At 41.2% G+C, this 15,950-nt stretch overlaps 1 protein-coding gene and 1 pseudogene across 4 annotated transcripts in view; one reads left to right on the top strand and one right to left on the bottom strand.

The window, feature by feature from the left end:
- The window catches only part of MARK1 (microtubule affinity regulating kinase 1), a 117,560-nt gene that overhangs the window by 8,703 nt on the left and 92,907 nt on the right, over window positions 1–15,950 (top strand). The gene's annotated exons all lie outside the window — the stretch shown is intronic.
- Window positions 143–14,811, bottom strand: LOC106979490 (60S ribosomal protein L35-like; annotated as a pseudogene).

The following is a 15,950-nucleotide window of genomic DNA, read 5'->3' as shown; positions in this document are numbered from 1 at the left end:
TGCTATGAACTTCCCACTTAGTACTACTCTTGCTATATCCTGTAAGTTTTTGTATATTCTATTCTATTCTATCCTTTTCTTTTCTTTCTTTCTTTCTTCCTCCCTCCCTCCCTCCCTCTCTCCCTCTCTCCCTCTCTTTCTTTCTTTCTTTCTTTCTTTCTTTCTTTCTTTCTTTCTTTCTTTCTTTCTTTCTTTCTTCTCCAATTTGTTACTATTTTACTGATGCCCATGCTCAGGCCTTGACCCATACTAACCCAGTAGGCATAGCTGCTTCTTCCACTGCTGCTTCTTGGTCCTCAGGTTTTCGTCCTTGTTCAGCAGGGCGCGCACGGCATGTGTGTTCTTCAGCCACAGATCCAGGGGCTTGTACTTCTTGTCCTCGTAGAATTTCCTGAGGTTCTCTTTCTGAGTCTGGCTAATGGTGGTGAGAACACGGGTGATGGATTTGCAAACAGCTCAGATCTTGGAGAGCTTGGAAGCCACGCCACCTGTCTCTTCCACGACGCACAACTGGGACAGCTCCACCTTCAGGTCTCCCATCTGTTCAGCCAGCTCCTCCTCCTTGCCGCAAAGGTGTGGAGCCTTAATCTTGGCCGTAGCTGCACAATCTGTCCCTGCTGCCGAAGGAAAGAGGATTGTACGTTGTTTTCATTTGTCTCGAGATATTTTATAATTTCTGTCTTGATTTCTTCCCGACCCAATGGTTGCTCAAGAATATGTTGCTTAATTTTCACACATTTTCCAGTTTTCTTCTGTTGCTGATTTCTAGTTGTATACCATTAGTTTGCATAAGATACTCGGTATAATCTCAGTATTATTAAATTTGCAAGACATGTTTTGTACCTAACATGTGCCCTATCCTGGGAAATTTCTATTTACATATGATAAAAATGAGTTCTGCTGCTATTCAGTGAAATGTTCTGAATATGTGTGTTTGGACCTTTTGGTCTGTAGTGTTGTTCAAGTCCTCAGTTTTCTTCTTGATAGCTGTCTGGATGTTCTATCCATGGTTGGAAACGGGTTGATGAAATTTCCAACTGTTACTGTGTTGCTGTCTATTTCTTCCTTCAATTCTGTCAGTATCTGTTTCATACATTTTAAATGTTCTCATGTTGAGTCTATAAACACTTATAATTGTTGTATCTTTTTGGCCCATTGACCACTTTATCATTCTATAATGTTCCTATTTGTCTTTTCTCTGTTTTGTCATTCTTTTGTCTTTCTAACCTTTCTTGCTGTCTACCTATGTGTTTCGTTGTTATTTTTTTTAATGACATGCTTTGAGTGGTTTTTTTTTTTTCCATTTTCTTTTGTATCTTCTCTAGGTATTTTCTGTGTGGTTACCATGGGGCTTACATAAAACATTTTACAGTTATGACAATCTGTTTTAAGCTGATGGCAGCTTAACTTCAATCTCATACAAAAATTCTGCTTTTATTTCTTCCTTCTTCACATTTTATATTGTTGTTGTCACAATTATATCTTTTTGTATTGTGTATCTATTAGCATATTTTATAGTTTTATAAATACTTTTGTGTTTTAATTTATATGCCAGGATAAAAGTGATTTACATACCATATTACAATATTCTGTGTTTGTGTTTATTTTTCCCATTACCAGTGAAGTTGTATTTTCATATGGTTTCCTGTTACTATTTAGTGTCTTTTTGTTCAACTTGAATGACTCCCTTAAGCATTAGGCAGGTCTAGTGGTGATGAACTCTCTCAGCTTTTTTTTTTTTCCTCTGAAAGCTTTTATTAATTTTTGAAGGACAGTTTTGCTGGATATAGCATTGTTGGCTGGCAAGTTTTTTTTCCCCCAGCAGTTTGAATATTTTATTGCACTCTTTCTGGTCTGCCAGTTTTCTTCTGAGAAATCTGTGAATAAGTTTATGAGGGTTCCTTGGTACATGACAAGGAATTTTTATCTTGCTACTTTCAAAATTCTCTTTGACCTTTGACTATATTTGATTATAATGTGCTTTGGTGAGGACATTTTTGGGTTCATCCTGTTTTGGATTCATCCTGTTTAAATTCTGTTAGGTTTCTTGCATCTGGAAATCCGTATGTCCATTTTCGTCCTCATATTTGGGAACTTTTTGGTCATTTTTTAAAAATGTAAGCTTTCTGTCTCTTTTTCTCTTTTTTCTGAGACTCCCATAATGCATATATTGCTTTATTTGACAGTATCCTATAATTCCCTTAGACTTTCTTCACTCTTCTTTTCTTTTTTTCTTTCTTGCTGCTGCTGCTATTATTGTTGCTGTTCTTGTGGCTGGATAATTTCAAGAAAATGTTCAAATTTGCTCATTCTTTCTTCTGCTTGATCTGTGATTGAACCTCCCTAATGAGTTATTGTATTCTTGAGTTGAGTTCCAAAATTTGTTTGGTTATCTTCTATATTTTCAGTTTCTTTGTTGAAATTCTCATTTTGCTCATTTATCATTTCATGACCTCATTGAGCATCTTTATGTCTATCATTCTGAATTCTTTGCCAGGTAATGCATATACCCCTGTTTCTTCAGTGTTGGGTTTTTTTTTTTTTTTTTGAAGATTTATTTCCTTCCCTTGATTGGGCCGTTTCCCCCTTTATTTCTGTTCTTTATAACTCTGTTAGTATCCACACATTAAAAAAAATGGCTACCTCTCCCAGTCTTTCTGGACTGGCTTAATAACGGAAAGATTTTTTTTTTTAAGTTTTACTTATTTATTTTTTGAGAGAGAGAGAATATCAAGCAGACTCCACATTGTTGGCACAGAGCCCAGTGCAGGGCTCGAACTCACAAACCTTGAGATGTGACCTGAGCCGAAATCAGGAGTCGGCTGTCTAACTTACTGAGCCACCCAGGCGGCCCCTTACATTGAAAGATCTTCACCATTCAGTCCAACTAGAGATTCTCAAGGCTCTCAAACCTTTCCTGTAGATGTGTCTTTTCTGGATGTGTGCTTGTAGATGCCTGATTAGAGGGATTTCCTGGTTGTGTTTTTTAGGAGCTGTAAGCTCTTGCTCCCTCTGGTGTCTGTCTGCTGTACTGTGGTTCTTCTGAAACAGCAGCATCCTGAGCAGCCCGTGTTGCTCTCACCATACCCCTACCCCTGGCATCTAGCATATGCTGGTTCCCGTCAGCACCCTGTGTTGAGCTGGACACAAACTAGTGGAGTGTTGGATGCATGTTCCACTCTTCTCTTTCCTCATTGTTAAATTTGTAACTTCATGAATTTTATTTTTCATTCTCAAAGTTCTAAATTTTTCCCTCAAACCAGTCTGGACTAGTTTATAGTTTTTTGGTCTTTGCTTGTTTTTGTGATTTCATCTTCATTTCCTTAAACATTCAATATGTATTTACTTCCTGTATCTGGAAATTCCACTATATGAAGTCCCTGGGGCTTTAGCTTTATGGTTTGTGTCTGCTGATTCTCATTCCCTGTGGCTTGCTTTTTTCTGTATTTGCTGGTCTTTGTGGGTGAACTAGTATTTGCCTGAGTTTTATCTGTGTGAAACTTGGGGGTCTGAACTGAGGATGACTTCTAGAGAGGATTTGTTTTGCTCCTACTGGGAGCCCCTGCTGACCTGGGACATTTTTTTTTTAAGGTTTTATTTTTAAGTAATCTCTACTTCCAACATGAGGCTAAAACTTACAACCCCAAGATCAAGAGTCTCACGTGCTTTACTGACTGAGCCAGCCAGGAGCCCCTGACCTGGGACATTTCAGTCTCCTAAAGGTGTCCCAAACTCAATGAAGGAGTTTTAAGTTCAGCTCTCCAGTGTTGTAGTAGGTCCCAAGCTTAGTATGTGGACCCCAGGGCAGTGCTGGGTTTTGTAATTGCTTTCAGCTGGAGATTTTAAATGTTTGTTTATTTTTCCCTTGGATGTTTCTCTTCAAGCTCATCAGTACACTTTTAAAAAAGTGTGTTTTTTCTTGGAGAACCTTTCACACTATCTTGCCTACTGTACTACAGAGAGACTGGAATAAGCTTTTTGAAAATGGGTGTTCAGAAATGTCCATACTTGTTTGATTTTACTACCCTTAATTATATGTCATTTCTAAAATTCTCATATCTACACACTTAAACATGTAGACAACTTTCTAACCTGTTTATAAATCTTCTAGGTCAAAAATCTTAGTAGATTTTGGAAACCATTTGTTACAGATATTTAAGTGATTAATTTTCAAAAACTGCTGATTGTCTTCAGGAAGGTGCCCTACTAACATGACTTGTATAAAAAATTGTCACATAGTTGGTGAATGAATTGAAATATGAATACAGTCATTGATGAAGTCAAGTGTCAACATAAACAGAACTTATAATCAGGCCTTCAGATCTCAGTATCACAAATTGGTAAGCCAAGATTTAAAAAATCAAGAAATCTATTAATATTGCATAGTGATGTTTTTACTAATCACTGAAAAGTTGGTCCCATTGAAATTTAATCTATTTCCCCAAATTTTCGCCTTTTTGGTATTATCTGTTTTAATGTATATAATCTGTTAGTAGAATAGTATATAATGTGGTATATGTAATTATTCCTATAGTAGCCCATACTTAAAACTTTTAAAGATGCGGTAATTGATCTAAAGTTTGGAGACCATTCTGTGCCATAGAGTTTAACATTGTTCTAGAATTCTCTATGTGTAAACTTTTTCTTCCTAACTAAATTGAAAATACTTTGAAGTCAAGAACTTTTTTTTTATTTTTTATTAAAAAAATTGTTTTTTCAATATTTATTTTTGAGAGACAGAGCATGAGTAGGGAAGGGGCAGAGAGAGAGGGAAATACAGAATTCAAAGCAGGCTCCAGGCTCTGAGCTGTCAGCACAGAGCCTGACGCGGGGCTCAAACCCACAAACCGTGAGATCATGACCTGGGCCGAAGTCAGACGCCCAACCGACTGAGTCAGCCAGGCGCCCTGGGAACTACTTTTTTTTTTTTAATGTTTATTTATTTTGAGAGAGACAGGGAGAGAGCGTGAGTGGGGGAGGGGCAGGGGGAGAGAGAGGGAGAGGGAGAGAGAGAGAGTCCGTCCCACATAGGCTCCATGCTGTCAGCACAGAGCCCGACACAGGATTCAACCCACAAACTGTAAGATCATGACCTGAGTCGAAATCAACCCACTGAGCTACTCAGGTACCCTAGGGACTACTACCAATATTACTTCTGTGTATCCTATATTACCTACCATAGTATTTGGTGTATTTTTGGCACTCAGCAATTTAATAAATCAAGGTCTAGTTTATTGATTCATTCTCAACTATAGTGAGTTTATGAGCCAGCTTGGGAGATCATTTCAAATTCACATTCCCTAACCCCTGCTCTGTCCCACTCTGTATTCTGAGTTAGTTTCTCTAGGGTGAGATCGCAGACTTCCTCTTTGTAAACTTCTCAGTGATTCTGATGCTGGTGTTCACTGGCCAGGCTTTGAAAAAACCGTGATTTATGTGATGATGATGAAAATGATTGCATTGTAATAAACCTCACCTTTTGGTTAAAATGAAAAAAGGCATTATGGTTGCTGGTTATGTTCTAGAAAGTGGGGTTGGAGAAGTGATAAATCAGTCCTTCCAGTGGGTGGTGACAGCGGTAGAAAACAACAGGGAATTGTCTGTCTCGGAGGTAATCAGGTACACGTGCGTGGTATTTGTAGGTGTAAGATTGATGAAGGAGGTAATGAGGAACTTCATGTTCCTCCCTTTTCCCAGCATTATGTGCTCAACCGTATTGGGGGAGGCGGTAGCATCAAAATAAAGGGGTTCACGGCGTGGTGCCCTTTCTTTTGAGAAAGTATTATTTAATACTGTTTTGACCACTGTATTGGTTTAGTTCAGGTTGTAAACAAATCAGAAGCTAAGCAATAGTCCAAGGTTTTAATGAGCTACCTGTAAAGAATATAGTAATAAGTTTATTTCAAATGTTTAAAGCATGGCTACCTTTTATTTTGGAATCAACAGTGCTACTTTCACAATTTCAAAGGAGGGTTTGCTTTTATTTCCTTTTCTGTTTGTTTATGTCAACCGGAGACGATAGGGATACAAAGGCAAATGAAACCTGTTCCTGTTCTGAGGGCCTCAGAGCCTGACGGGGAGATAGACACAGAGACAAACAAGTGCAGTAGAAAGTTACAGTCCTTGTCACCTGAGTGATCAGAACGCGGAATAAAGAAGGCGGGGGGGGGGGGGGGCTGGGGGAGCCCAAGAACGGTTCGTAGCCTTTGAACTAAGGCTTGAACCATAAGTACTCCTTTGCCAGGTGGCTCTGTGGGAAGCAGAAGAGGACACTGGGCTAAAGGAGCATTGTGCACAGAGGCCCTGAGTGTGGGGTTGAGAGGAGGGGGCAGCAGCCCAGGGGAGCATTAGTGAGAGGACCAGGCAGGGCCTTGGCTGTCTCCGCAAGAGCTGGTCCTGGAGACAGTGGTAGCCCGTGGATGATTGAAGTAAGGGGCCAACACTACTAGATTTGTATTCTGTATGCCTGAGTGTTTTAGAAATACACTCATTTTTAAATCTAGTGACCTGGGCACCTGGCTGGCTCAGTTGGTAGAGTGTGTGACTCTTGATCTTGGGATTGTGAGTTCATGCCCCACGTTGGGTATAGAGATTACATAAAATCTTGTTTAAAAATTTCCTCTTAAAATGAATTTGAGACCTCCTTTCTCAAGGTTCACTAAACAGCTTTTAATGTAGTATTTATAAGAACTTGATTTGGCATTATCAGGAGAAGGGTTTAGTAAAGGGGAGGTGCCAATGCCAGTGACAAAGACTCTTCTTGAACCAAACTTCAGGTGGCTCCTCGGGGCCTTTTTCTCAGCTAGGTTTTGACCTTGGCCTTCATGTCTGCCCTGTCTTTGCCAGGCCTGCACAGTCTCATCTTGGCAAGAATTCTACTAAGTCAGTTAAGTGAGAAGTCCCCCCACGTTTGATGTCTGACCGCCCTGGGTATCTAATCAAGTTCCTCACCCCCCAACGTTGATGTCCTCGAAGTTGTTGGCCTGCTTCAGCAAGGATTCTCTTAGACCAGTTTAGCAGGAATCCCCTGACCCTGAGGTCTCCTCTTAGTAATTTTCCATCCACTCACCTCCTCGCTTGGTGCCACGACTGAATCCCCAGCTGTCTTTACCATAATCAGGACTGATCTCTCTCCCCTATCATCATACCCCTGCTGTAATAATGTTGAATAAAACCTTCCTTACCACTTAACAAGTGTAAGAATAATTATTTCTTTTTAACACCAGTTAAGGAAAGATTCACATTGCCTTATGAAATGCCATACACACTGCACTGTGGTAGAATGTATTGGGAGTAAGGTGAGCGAAGCCCACAGTAACCATAAAAGTACTGGTGGACCGGAAAGGAGAGCCTGCCCAGACTTAGGGCAGAGGGTAGTATGACCTAAAGGGACTAGGACAGGGATTTAGCTAAGGCTACGGTTGGTAATTCATCATTCTTTCATGGTGTCCTGTCTCTGATTTTGACAAGTGGTGACCACAGTTGACCCCAGGGAGATGATTATTTAGCCGGGTTATCTTGGAAAAGTCACTTAAGCTCTCTTTCTTCTTTCTGATGCTTACTGGTACATCTCATTTTCATATTTACCTATAAACCTGGCATGCTTTTCTCTGTAGAGATTACTAATGGAATGGCAGTACTAAGTCATGGCAGTGATCCTTCTGGCCACTCTCAATTCTGTTTTCTGCTTAAATAACAAAAACTGGAGGGAAGTAAGTTACGTACCAGTGGCCACTTGTTTAAACTCCGGGAATTAACTTTTCGGTAAATTCTTAAACACAGATACCCCGAGAACATTCTAAGTAGGAAAGCCTTGAGTTGAGAAGGGTGATAACCAGCCTGGGTGATTGTCTCAGCCTTTCTCTTTTCCCTTCCTCTCCTGGAAGGGAGAGAAATCAAGGGGAGGGAAGAGTGTGTCAGGAAGGAGACTGTGTTCTCTGTTCTGCCAGAAGTGAATTATTCATCATGCTCCTGGTTCTAGCTCGAATGGGCTTTGTGACAGTACTTTCAAAGTGTACTGACTGTGATTTCCTTAAACCTGTCCCACATATAATGCTGCACACTGCTTGGGACCGAGAGCCCCAGCTCTGAGCCAGCCGCAGTGTCTGGCATGATTGGCTTTCAGAAGTGACTGGAATTTCTTGCTGTGTTGTACAGAGAAGAGCAAGAATATGTCAGTAAAATACATTCCCTCTCTTAAAGTACTTTAGCAAGGTGCTGCGCGCGTAGTAGCTGCTTGATGAGCGTTTAGTAAATAGATACAATTCAGATTCACTCATTCTCTGGCAAATTTTGAAGTACTTCACGAGTCTACTGTGTAGACACGGTATTTACCTTTTACATTCTGGTCATTTTTCAATGAATGACGTGTTTTGCAGGCAGATTTCCTTTCACCCCTGGTATTCATGTTCATAACTGAAAGTCATCAATTAAATTTTTATTGTACTTTAAAATTTTTATTCAGAAAATGAATGTATTGACATTTAAGTTGATATGAATATTAGCTTATGTTAGGGGATAATTACTGGATCTTGTTAGATTTACTAAATATATCAGAACCTGAAGGGCTTAGAATAAAGCTTTGACTGCTAGAGTGTTAAATCAAATCAAATCTAAAGATTTAAAGAACAAACATCCATTGTAATTTCTGGCACAAGTTTGCTGTTAGGTTTTTGTACTCGTGGGAGTGAAAGAACTAGGAAGTTTCTGAAAGAATTTAATACCGTATTTTTAGATATAATTTAAGCAGATGTTTTCTTTTATCCCCAGGGGACTCAGTCGTGTTGGCTCATAATATCTTCTGGCAAGCCGTAGTGAAAGACCTCCCAAAGGAGTTTTTTGGGGGCAGGGGAGTATCTTAGGAAGGAGTGCCTCTAGAAATAAAATGCGGGCTCGGCCACCCTCTGTCTGCCCCCTGAAGGGGAGTGATTGCCCTTTGTAATACCCCAATTCAGATGTAAAGCGGTGTAACTTCTTGGTTAAGGGCACATGCTCTGAAGTCAGACTTGGTGGGTTCAAATCCCAGCTCTGCCACTTATTAGCTCTATGATCTTGGGAAGCCACTTATTTTCTTTATTGCTCTGGCTCTTTATCTGTAAAATGTAATAACAGCAGTGACTGCTTTTGAGGTTGTCGTGAGGTTTAGACGACTGAATACATCTAATGCCCTCAGAACAATGCTTGGCACCTAGTGGAAGGCACCTGTGTTAACTGCTCCTGCCGTTGTGGTGGTGGTGGTGGTGGCACATTTAGATAAAGGAGGTAAATATGCCAGGGTTTTAAGTGTTTACCTCAGAGCTACTGGATTATACATGATTTTCATTTCTTTTAATGCCTGTATTTTAAGCCATGGGTTTATATTCCTTTTTATACCCAAAATTATGAATTTATAATGTGAAGTATAACTTTATGGTTTACTAGAATACTTGTATTAAGTTTAAGAAAGCCAAGTGGGAAGCCAGATTACCTGCAGGTGGCTTGGTGAACAAGGTATTGGCAGGGTACAGAGGATAGTTGTGTAGTGACATCAATGTTCTCAGTGGGTACAGACATACCTGTAGGGTTGTGTAATGCTTAAGAGCACTGACTTGTAGACAGGACTCCCGGGGGTTGATTTCTTCCCAGCTTAGTCATTGATAAGGTGTATAACATTAGGCAGGTTTCCTTATCTCTAAAATGAGAATAATACATACTTGGTTGGGTGGATTGTTGGTTTTCAGTTATTAGGTGTATATTACAAACTTTGCAATAGCAGGTGTTCAGTGATGGTACCAAAGAAACAAAGAATTCAAACAAACGCGTTGAGGAAGTTCACATTGCTCATCGAGATACATTTCTTCTCTTTCCCCATGGTAAAGAAATGCGCAACTCAACTCATGTTCTTTGGGGTTCCCTTTTTCCCATGCTCACCATTTTCTTCATGTCAATACATCCATTCTTTAGGCCAAGTACAAATGCAGTTGGATTGATTACTGCTTTAAACATGCTAATGGAATCTCTCTCTCGAGACTGCATTGATTTTATTGAACCCAAATATAAAGACAAGTCTTAAATCAGACATTTGCATGTTGAAGATAAGTTTGATGTCCTTGTGTATGCTGGAATATAGTATCTTCTTTTGTCTTTTCTGAATCGTAGTGCTTATATTTTTTGCCTCTAGAAGTTACAGAAAAAGCTTGATAAGCAAGGTTTTGGTGGAGTTATGAAAAGTTCTTCTAATTTTATTTGGGTGCTGCTTTGGAGTCTGATATTATGAGGCTGAAATCCATAGTGCCATCAGTCAGGAAGGAGCGATGAATGTGATGGGAGAGAACGGGACACAGTGGAGTCGATGAGGACAAAAGGGAACTCGTTTCTCTCTCTCACTGCTTTCCAAGCTCTAAGAGGGTGACCGGCAGGCTGAGCTGATGACCTTCATCACAGGGCTGCTTGAGCACCTGGACCGGGATTCACAGCAGCCAAAGCAGGTGCTCCAGCAAGAGTTGGAGAGCTTCGAAGCCCGACGACTGCTCCCTGCTTGCAAGACGTGCCAACAGATCATCTAAACCAGGCGTGAGCTGCAGCTGTGTCTGGTGCAGCCCTGACCTTCAGAGCGTATAAACGACCACTGTTTTACTTCTGCCTTCCAGATCTTCGGCAAGTTTCTTGTGTCCAGTATTACCCAGGACCATAGAGGGAAGAGACTTTGGGGCAATAGAATTCCAGCTTGGCTAAATTTACATTCTAGACACCATCACAGCCCACCCCATGGCACCTCGGCCATCCCTTAGAAGTATGGGGTTTGGCCACACTTCTCTTAGCCATACCTTCTGAATGAAGGTAATAGCAAAATTATGCTTTTGCCTGATATGACACAACTATTCTAGGTATATGAAAAACACACTAACCCTCTCCTCGAAAGAAGATACGAAGTCCCTTTAGCCATCTTTGGGTGATGTTCGTTTCTCTTCTGAGTCCCACTCTTGTTCTTGTACCTTGTAACCTCAGTATTGAAATACAGAGTTAGCTAATGTTAACACTTCAATGTTGGGTGATAGGCAAATGGGGAAAGGGAATAGAAAGAAAGAAAGAATTGGTTAATTTATACACAAATATGTTCATACCAAAATAAGAGAGACTTATTGCAGTCCTTATTTCTGCAACTGGTCACGTGGTCACAGATGGTGTTTATAATGACCTTCTTCTACTAATTCCGTGTTGTATTTGTGCTCAACAAATGCCTCAGCTGCTTATAATTCCTTGCCTGGGGAGGTAACCCCAGACTTGATTCCTGAAAAGTCTGGGCCGTCAGAAATCATGCCTCCATTGGGTTATCGTAATTTTCCATTGACTTGTCTCAGGACAAGGGAGAAATAAGAGGTGCCCTAGAGGATCTCGTGCATTTAAACATACTCCTCCCTAAGCCGTTATGCAATAGCAACCCAATTTCCCCTTTATAGTCAGGATCAGTCACCTCAGCCGGTATAATAACCCTCTTCTTGGTCTACTTATTCACTGCCATGAAGCAGTCTCAACTTGCAACGTAATGGACCATTGCTGTGATCCCTGGTGGAAGCATTCCTCCCTTAGGTACTAAGATATCTATGCTAGCAGAACATAAAGTTGTAGGGGCTAGAAAGAAAAAATTTTCTGATGGGTCATTAAGAGTGATAGCGAGAGGAGATATTCCAATTTCTATCTCTTGATTCCTAGACCTATGAATCCTGGCTATGGGAGAAATGGCCCTATGTATTAGTCCCTGACTCAGAGTACATGTTGTATCCTGGAAGATGTTACCCCAGCCCTGCAAGGTGTTGTCACCCAGCTGGCATCATAACAGTCTTTAAAAGGCCTTTTCGCTGGTTCTCAAGCCAGCTGCTTCAGGGTATTGTGCATATAATAAGAACAGTATAGTCTCCCAGCATGAACCCATTGCCATGCTTCGTTTGCCATAACATTAGTTCCTTGCTTAGAAGCAATGCTGTGTGGAATATCATGATGGTGAACTATGTATACTGTAAGTCTCCCCGTGGTGGTTTTGCCATAAGTATTAGGATTAGGGAAGGCATCTTCATATCTGCAGCAAGTGTTTATTCGAGTGAGATTAAAACACTGCCCCTTCTGTGCTGAAAGTAGTCTAATTTAATCAACCTGCCACCAGGTAACTGGCTGACCTCACCCCTTCCTCCTGGCACTTGTCATTTGGGGAGCTCAGTCTTAACTCTCTGCAGTTGGCAGATTAGCCTTGGTGAGTGTTAGTCCATGTTGCTAGGCAGATGAGTGGCTGGAGAACAGCTGATAACTTTAGCATGAGTCATCTTTGGTGAGCATTCACTTGGGACACATCTATGTCCACATGCTGTACTCATTCAGAGAGACCTATCCCATACTTCTTCCTCACCATTAATTTTCAAATCTTGTTCCTTCTGAGTCCTTGATCATTCATCCAAGACGCTAGCGCTAGTCTGTCAGTCTCTGTAGATCCAGACTTTTACACTCTCTTTGTAAGTGAAATAAACAACTGGGTGCACTGCTTAAAGTCCCCCCCCCCCCCCCGCTTTAACCTTGCCAGTTTAACTTTGCCACGTCCCTTCAGTGCCACCCAGAGTGCAGCTGCAGGGCAGCAGTGGTCGAGCCCTGAGCCATCCTAGCATATTGTGCAGAACCAGCTGTAAACTAGGCTTGAACGCTTTTATTTCTCTTATCAGCTGGTCTCCCCAGGAGTCCACGGACGTGTATTTAGACGAAATAAGCACTGTAGCAAGAGTGTGGATCAAGGGGCATCTCTGCCACTTGCATGTGCAACTGGTTTGTGCCTTCAGGACTTGCTCAAGTCCTGTCTGACATGTGCCACTCCCGCTGGCTGGTGGAACGTTGCTGTGGGAGCCCAGATGTTTTGGGATTGATGAATCAAACAGCACCCCAGTGATAACGGCAAGCTCACATCGAATGGCAACTTGGTGGTCTGTGGTCACCTGTTCAGTCTCTTGTGCCTCCCGATGGCAAGCCAGAAGTGGAGATATTCTCTCTCAAAGAGAATAGTTATCTGCAGAGGGTGGCGTAGCTTTGCTCCCAAATGTTCAAAGTTCACCCTGTGATTCGCGTGTTAGGGCCCAATGAAGGCTTGGTGCTTGATTTCTCTGTGCCAGAGTCTGCAAGCCCCAGTGAGGCTTCTGGGTTCCAGTAGTAGACTAGCTTGATGACAGCCCGAGACTTATTACAGAGTCCTGTTTTTCTGGCCCCTATTAAAAATTGGCCAGCTTTCAGGTTACCTATACTGGTATAATGAAATATATTTTACTTTCAAAATTCACACGTATGGTGTCTCCTTTTTAAGGGTAGGAGGGACCAGATGCAGCAATTTATTCTTGACTCTGGAAGAGATATCCCAACATATCCCAGACCATTAGATTCCTAGGAATTTCACTGAGGAAGCAGGCCCCTGAATTTCTGTGGGATTTATTGCCTACCCTTGGTCACACATGTATCTTAGTCAAGGTATCTAGAGTAGTTGTTACTGCCTGCTTACCTGATCTAATCAGCATAATATCATCAAAATAATAGACCCGTGTGATTTCCTGTGGAAGGAAAGGTGATTAAGGTCCCTGTGGACTGGGTTAGTGGTTCTCAACTGAGGGCAGTTTTGTCTCCCAGAGGACATCTGGCAATGTCTGGAGACATTTTTGGTATCACAAGTCGGGGGCAGGCATCTGGTAGTAGAGGCGTGGGATGCTGATAAACATCCCCTGATGCCCAGAACGGTCCCCTACAGCAAGGGATTATCTGGCCCCAAATGTCTGTGGTGCTGAGATTGAGAAACCCTGGGCCACATTATGACATAGGCTGGAGGTTTGAAGTGCCCCGTGGTAGCATAGTGAAGAAGCCACAGTCTGTTCTAATGTTCTTTACTAGCATGCATAGAGAAAAACCAGGGGTTTCATTGACATGATCCAGCAAGGAAGCCACATCTAGAGTAGCAGTTGTAATTGGAATTACCAACTGCTTTGAGTTTTGATAATTTCCTGTCATTCCCTGAGATTTATCTGTCTTTTGCACAGGCCAAAGAGATGAGTTAAATGGAGATGTGGGAATTAGCATCACTGCATCTTTATGGTGGCACTAATTCCTGGGCCCCTCCAGAAGGCAGTATTGCTTTTGGTTTACTATTTTGCTAAGATCGTGTAGTTCTGGTCTCTTTCTCCCGCCCAATCCCGGCATTTTAGCCCTTATAGTCATTCATGGACTGGGGAACCAGAGTGTAGGTTTGGCAAATGCCAAGTGTGTAAATTTCAACTGTGTATTCCAGAACTGGGAAGGTAAGCACAGGAAGCATTTGGGCACTTACTGGTTCCACTGTGAAATGGGCCCAGTCCAAAAGTTCAATGAACATCTGATTTCTTTATGCTCCTGCTCTGATTGGTTTATCATAGTAGAGTTTGGGTCTTGAGGAATTACTGTTAGTTTGGAGACAGTTTGGATTTTTTCCCCACGTCCTTCAGTGCGTAGTCACCCTAGTAAATTGCCACAGTTCTCTTTTGAGGAGAGTTGGGAGGAAGATTTACAGAATGCGTTTTGGGGTGAATAGGATTTGTTTGAGGGACAATGGCTGTATTTTGGTTTGAGTCACAGTGAGAGCTACAAAAGCACCTGACCTAGACCCAGATCATAACATTTTTACTTTCTAAGTCTTGCACAAATTTCACATGGCCAGTAACTCAGAACCATGTTGAGAAGGGAATTTCGGGAAAACATTGCATCTTAGCTAAGGCGACAGTACCAAGCCACCACAGTTGTGTTGAGCACAAAGATGTTGTTATTGTTCACGATGACCATGGGTAATTGGACTTTCCAAACTGATCTGTGTTGCTTATATATACTCATATCAATTCCTGCTTCAGTTTATTACTCATTTGGAACAGCTGAGATCAAGGCCACTAAGTGTGACTGTCTACCAGTCCAGGAGCACCATTCCCATGGATTGGAACGTATCAGGTGTGCTTTGGAGTTGCACAACACAGCGGCCTTGCCAGGGTTAACATGTGACTCAGTGTGTGACCGACACACGGCGAGGGTATCTCTGGCTTCTGCTGGTTTGAGTTCTTTCTGAGCAGAATGTTAACTGGTGATTTAGAAAGTTGCAGCTTTTAGGGCACCTGAATGGCTCAGTCAATTAAGCGTCCGACTCTTGATCTCAGCTCAGGTCTTGATCTCAAGGTCATGAGTCAGGTCAAGGTCTACGCTGGGCTCCACACTGGGCATGAAGCCTACTTAAAAAAAAAAAAAAAAAAAGTTTGCAGCCTTTGATAACTACTCTCTCAAGGAAGTGATATTGTACAATTTGTTTAGATAGCACATGGGAGATTTTTTTCTCTAAATATTTGGACGGTGTTCAGTACAGTAACTTTGGCAAATAAAATGATTCTGAACATAGTCTCCCCCCATCCTAAAAAATGGCTAAAAATCTATATATTTTATTACATGAATATTTAGAACAACCGGGTGTATATATTTAATATTGAACTTCATGGTGTGGTTTTCACTCTCCTTAGTATGTAAGCATGTAATGGTCACATGAAAATCAGACCTCTAAGTTACAGTTAAGTAAAACATTGGCGAGTAGTTGTTTCAAATTGAGGTAACTTTGACATACAGAGAAATGCACAGATTGTTTGAGTACAGTTAAGTGAGTTTTGATCAAAGTATATATCACCCCCAATTGAGATAAAGAACCTTTACATAATATCCCAGAACTCACTTCTGCCATCTTTGTAGAGAGTTAATAAATGCAAAAAAAAAAAAAACCAAAAAAAAAAAACTCCAAACAGACAGAGAAGGAGCACCCCAAGAAGTGAAAATAATGGGACAATTTGGATGTAAGTTCATTTAAAATAATTTTTAAGGCAGGAATAAAAATCATAATCACAAAAGCAAATAAATAAGCGAATTAAAGAGCTATACAGAAATTGTAGAAA

Source organism: Acinonyx jubatus, chromosome E4 (genome assembly GCF_027475565.1).
Source record: "Acinonyx jubatus isolate Ajub_Pintada_27869175 chromosome E4, VMU_Ajub_asm_v1.0, whole genome shotgun sequence".
Classification (NCBI taxonomy): Eukaryota; Metazoa; Chordata; class Mammalia; order Carnivora; family Felidae; genus Acinonyx; species Acinonyx jubatus.
Note: the sequence above shows the minus strand (reverse complement) of the source record. Positions and strands in the feature narration are given on the sequence as shown.